The following is a 5,561-nucleotide window of genomic DNA, read 5'->3' as shown; positions in this document are numbered from 1 at the left end:
AGAACAAGTAAGCAAAAGAATTGTTTCTTTCAAAGGGAATAACTGGATCATTTCTTTGAAGGTAAATTTTATGACTTAAAAGGATTGCTGTTACAAAACCTTTGATCAAGCTTTAAAAATAAAGAAGTTATTGGAACTTGTACAGAAAGTTCCACTGAATCAAATTTGAGAGAATTAACATCAAAGGGAAAAAATAACTACATAGAAAAGGAAATAGAGAAGAACAAGTAAAAAAAAAAAAAAAAAAAAAAAGAAAATAAAAAAAAAAAAAAAATAGAGAAGAACAAGTATCCAAAAGGAATGGATTTTTCAAAAGGAAATACCTGATTGATTTCTCTGCAATTCACTCTTTCCACTTAATAGGATGCCTGTTGTGAAACCTTTGATCCAGCTTAAATATAAAGAAGACAATGCATTGTGCACAAAATGTTTTATTGAAGTAAATATGAGCGAATTGATATCAACTATAATATCCCCAAATGCAAAAGGAAGAAAGAAAAAACCAAAATCAATAGAATGTGAAATAGAGAAAAACAAGTTAGAAAAGGAATTGTTTTTTCGAAAGGGAATAACTGGATCATTTCTTGGAACGTAAATTTTATGCCTTAAAAGGATTGCTGTTACAAAACCTTTGATCAAGCTTTAAAAATAAAGAAGTTATTGTAACTTGTGCAGAAAGTTCCACTGAATCAAATTTGAGAGAATTAACATCAAGTATAATGAACCCAAATGCAAGGGAAACAAAGCGAAACCTAGACACAATGGAATGGGTAATAGAGAAGAACAAGGAAGCAAAGGAATGGACTTTTCAAAAGTGAACAACTGGATGACTGCTCTACACGTTCACCATTTCCGCTGAAGAAGATTCCTTTGACACAGCTTTAAAAATAAAGAAGTTAATGCATTGTGAACAAAATGTTTCCTTGACGCAAATATGAGAGAATATATATCAACTATAATATCCCAAAGTGCAATAGGAACAAAGGGAAAACTAGACTCAATAGAATGTGAAATAGAGAAGAACAAGTAAGAAAAGAAATTATTTTTTCGAAAGGGAATAACTGGATCATTTCTTTGAACGTAAATTTTATGACTTAAAAGGATTGCTGTTACAAAACCTTTGATCAAGCTTTAAGTATAAAGAAGTTATTGCAACTTTTACAGAAAGTTCCAATTTTATGACTTAAATGGATGGCTTTTACAAAACGTTTGATCAAGCTTTAAAAATAAAGAAGTTATTGTAACTTCTACAGAAAGTTCCATTGAATCGAATCTGAGAGAATTAACATCAAAGGGACAACTTAACTACATAGAAAAGGAAATAGAGAAGAAAAAGTATCCAAAAGGAATGGATTTTTCAACTGAATCATTTATCTGTAATTCACTCTTTCCACTTAATATGACGCCTGTTATGAAGCCTTTGATCCACCTTAAATATAAAGAAGATAATGCATTGTACACCAAATATTTCATTGAAGGAAATATGAGAGAATTGATATCAACTCTAATATCCCGAAATGCAAAAGGAACAAAGAAAAAACTGAAATCAATAGAATGTGAAATATAGAAGAACAAGTAAAAAAGGGATTGTTTTTTCGAAAGGGAATAACTGGATCATTTCTTTGAACGTAAATTTTATGCCTTAAAAGGATTGCTGTTACAAAACCTTTGATCAAGCTTTAAAAATAAAGAAGTTATTGTAACTTGTGCAGAAAGTTCCACTGAATCAAATTTGAGAGAATTAACATCAAGTATAATGAACCCAAATGCAAGGGAAACAAAGCGAAAACTAGACACAATGGAATGGGTAATAAAGAAGAACAAGGAAGCAAAGGAATGGACTTTTCAAAAGTGAACAACTGGAAGACTGCTCTGCACGTTCACCCTTTCCGCTGAAGAAGATTCCTTTGACACAGCTTTAAAAATAAAGAAGTTAATGCATTGTGAACAAAATGTTTCCTTGACGCAAATATGAGAGAGTATATATCAACTCTAATATCTCGAAATGCAAAAGGAACAAAGGAAAAACTGAGATCAATAGAATGTGAAATAGAGAAAAACAAGTAAGCAAAAGAATTGTTTCTTTCAAAGGGAATAACTGGATCATTTCTTTGAAGGTAAATTTTATGACTTAAAAGGATTGCTGTTACAAAACCTTTGATCAAGCTTTAAAAATAAAGAAGTTATTGGAACTTGTACAGAAAGTTCCACTGAATCAAATTTGAGAGAATTAACATCAAAGGGAAAAAATAACTACATAGAAAAGGAAATAGAGAAGAACAAGTATCCAAAAGGAATGGATTTTTCAAAAGGAAACACCTGATTGATTTCTCTGCAATTCACTCTTTCCACTTAATAGGATGCCTTTTATGAAACCTTTGATCCAGCTTAAATATAAAGAAGACAATGCATTGTGCACAAAATGTTTTATTGAAGTAAATATGAGCGAATTGATATCAACTATAATATCCCCAAATGCAAAAGGAAGAAAGAAAAAACCAAAATCAATAGAATGTGAAATAGAGAAAAACAAGTTAGAAAAGGAATTGTTTTTTCGAAAGGGAATAACTGGATCATTTCTTGGAACGTAAATTTTATGCCTTAAAAGGATTGCTGTTACAAAACCTTTGATCAAGCTTTAAAAATAAAGAAGTTATTGTAACTTGTGCAGAAAGTTCCACTGAATCAAATTTGAGAGAATTAACATCAAGTATAATGAACCCAAATGCAAGGGAAACAAAGCGAAACCTAGACACAATGGAATGGGTAATAGAGAAGAACAAGGAAGCAAAGGAATGGACTTTTCAAAAGTGAACAACTGGAAGACTGCTCTGCACGTTCACCCTTTCCGCTGAAGAAGATTCCTTTGACAGAGCTTTAAATACAAAGAAGTTAATGCATTGTTCACAAAATGTTCCCTTGACACAAATATGAGAGAATATATATCAACTCTAATATCTCGAAATGCAAAAGGAACAAAGGAAAAACTGAAATCAATAGAATGTGAAATAGAGAAGAACAAGTAAGCAAAAGAATTGTTTCTTTCAAAGGGAATAACTGGATCATTTCTTTGAAGGTAAATTTTATGACTTAAAAGGATTGCTGTTACAAAACCTTTGATCAAGCTTTAAAAATAAAGAAGTTATTGGAACCTGTACAGAAAGTTCCACTGAATCAAATTTGAGAGAATTAACATCAAAGGGAAAAAATAACTACATAGAAAAGGAAATAGAGAAGAACAAGTATCCAAAAGGAATGGATTTTTCAAAAGGAAATACCTGATTGATTTCTCTGCAATTCACTCTTTCCACTTAATAGGATGCCTGTTGTGAAACCTTTGATCCAGCTTAAATATAAAGAAGACAATGCATTGTGCACAAAATGTTTTATTGAAGTAAATATGAGCGAATTGATATCAACTATAATATCCCCAAATGCAAAAGGAAGAAAGAAAAAACCAAAATCAATAGAATGTGAAATAGAGAAAAACAAGTTAGAAAAGGAATTGTTTTTTCGAAAAGGAATAACTGGATCATTTCTTGGAACGTAAATTTTATGCCTTAAAAGGATTGCTGTTACAAAACCTTTGATCAAGCTTTAAAAATAAAGAAGTTATTGTAACTTGTGCAGAAAGTTCCACTGAATCAAATTTGAGAGAATTAACATCAAGTATAATGAACCCAAATGCAAGGGAAACAAAGCGAAACCTAGACACAATGGAATGGGTAATAGAGAAGAACAAGGAAGCAAAGGAATGGACTTTTCAAAAGTGAACAACTGGATGACTGCTCTACACGTTCACCATTTCCGCTGAAGAAGATTCCTTTGACACAGCTTTAAAAATAAAGAAGTTAATGCATTGTGAACAAAATGTTTCCTTGACGCAAATATGAGAGAATATATATCAACTATAATATCCCAAAGTGCAATAGGAACAAAGGGAAAACTAGACTCAATAGAATGTGAAATAGAGAAGAACAAGTAAGAAAAGAAATTATTTTTTCGAAAGGGAATAACTGGATCATTTCTTTGAACGTAAATTTTATGACTTAAAAGGATTGCTGTTACAAAACCTTTGATCAAGCTTTAAGTATAAAGAAGTTATTGCAACTTTTACAGAAAGTTCCAATTTTATGACTTAAATGGATGGCTGTTACAAAACGTTTGATCAAGCTTTAAAAATAAAGAAGTTATTGTAACTTCTACAGAAAGTTCCATTGAATCGAATCTGAGAGAATTAACATCAAAGGGACAACTTAACTACATAGAAAAGGAAATAGAGAAGAAAAAGTATCCAAAAGGAATGGATTTTTCAACTGAATCATTTATCTGTAATTCACTCTTTCCACTTAATATGACGCCTGTTATGAAGCCTTTGATCCACCTTAAATATAAAGAAGATAATGCATTGTACACCAAATATTTCATTGAAGGAAATATGAGAGAATTGATATCAACTCTAATATCCCGAAATGCAAAAGGAACAAAGAAAAAACTGAAATCAATAGAATGTGAAATATAGAAGAACAAGTAAAAAAGGGATTGTTTTTTCGAAAAGGGAATAACTGGATCATTTCTTTGAACGTAAATTTTATGCCTTAAAAGGATTGCTGTTACAAAACCTTTGATCAAGCTTTAAAAATAAAGAAGTTATTGTAACTTGTGCAGAAAGTTCCACTGAATCAAATTTGAGAGAATTAACATCAAGTATAATGAACCCAAATGCAAGGGAAACAAAGCGAAAACTAGACACAATGGAATGGGTAATAAAGAAGAACAAGGAAGCAAAGGAATGGACTTTTCAAAAGTGAACAACTGGAAGACTGCTCTGCACGTTCACCCTTTCCGCTGAAGAAGATTCCTTTGACACAGCTTTAAAAATAAAGAAGTTAATGCATTGTGAACAAAATGTTTCCTTGACGCAAATATGAGAGAATATATATCAACTCTAATATCTCGAAATGCAAAAGGAACAAAGGAAAAACTGAGATCAATAGAATGTGAAATAGAGAAAAACAAGTAAGCAAAAGAATTGTTTCTTTCAAAGGGAATCACTGGATCATTTCTTTGAAGGTAAATTTTATGACTTAAAAGGATTGCTGTTACAAAACCTTTGATCAAGCTTTAAAAATAAAGAAGTTATTGGAACTTGTACAGAAAGTTCCACTGAATCAAATTTGAGAGAATTAACATCAAAGGGAAAAAATAACTACATAGAAAAGGAAATAGAGAAGAACAAGTATCCAAAAGGAATGGATTTTTCAAAAGGAAACACCTGATTGATTTCTCTGCAATTCACTCTTTCCACTTAATAGGATGCCTTTTATGAAACCTTTGATCCAGCTTAAATATAAAGAAGACAATGCATTGTGCACAAAATGTTTTATTGAAGTAAATATGAGCGAATTGATATCAACTATAATATCCCCAAATGCAAAAGGAAGAAAGAAAAAACCAAAATCAATAGAATGTGAAATAGAGAAAAACAAGTTAGAAAAGGAATTGTTTTTTCGAAAGGGAATAACTGGATCATTTCTTGGAACGTAAATTTTATGCCTTAA

This window comes from Sminthopsis crassicaudata, chromosome 5, assembly GCF_048593235.1.
Source record: "Sminthopsis crassicaudata isolate SCR6 chromosome 5, ASM4859323v1, whole genome shotgun sequence".
In the NCBI taxonomy this organism is placed as follows: domain Eukaryota; kingdom Metazoa; phylum Chordata; class Mammalia; order Dasyuromorphia; family Dasyuridae; genus Sminthopsis; species Sminthopsis crassicaudata.
This window is presented reverse-complemented; position numbering follows the sequence as displayed.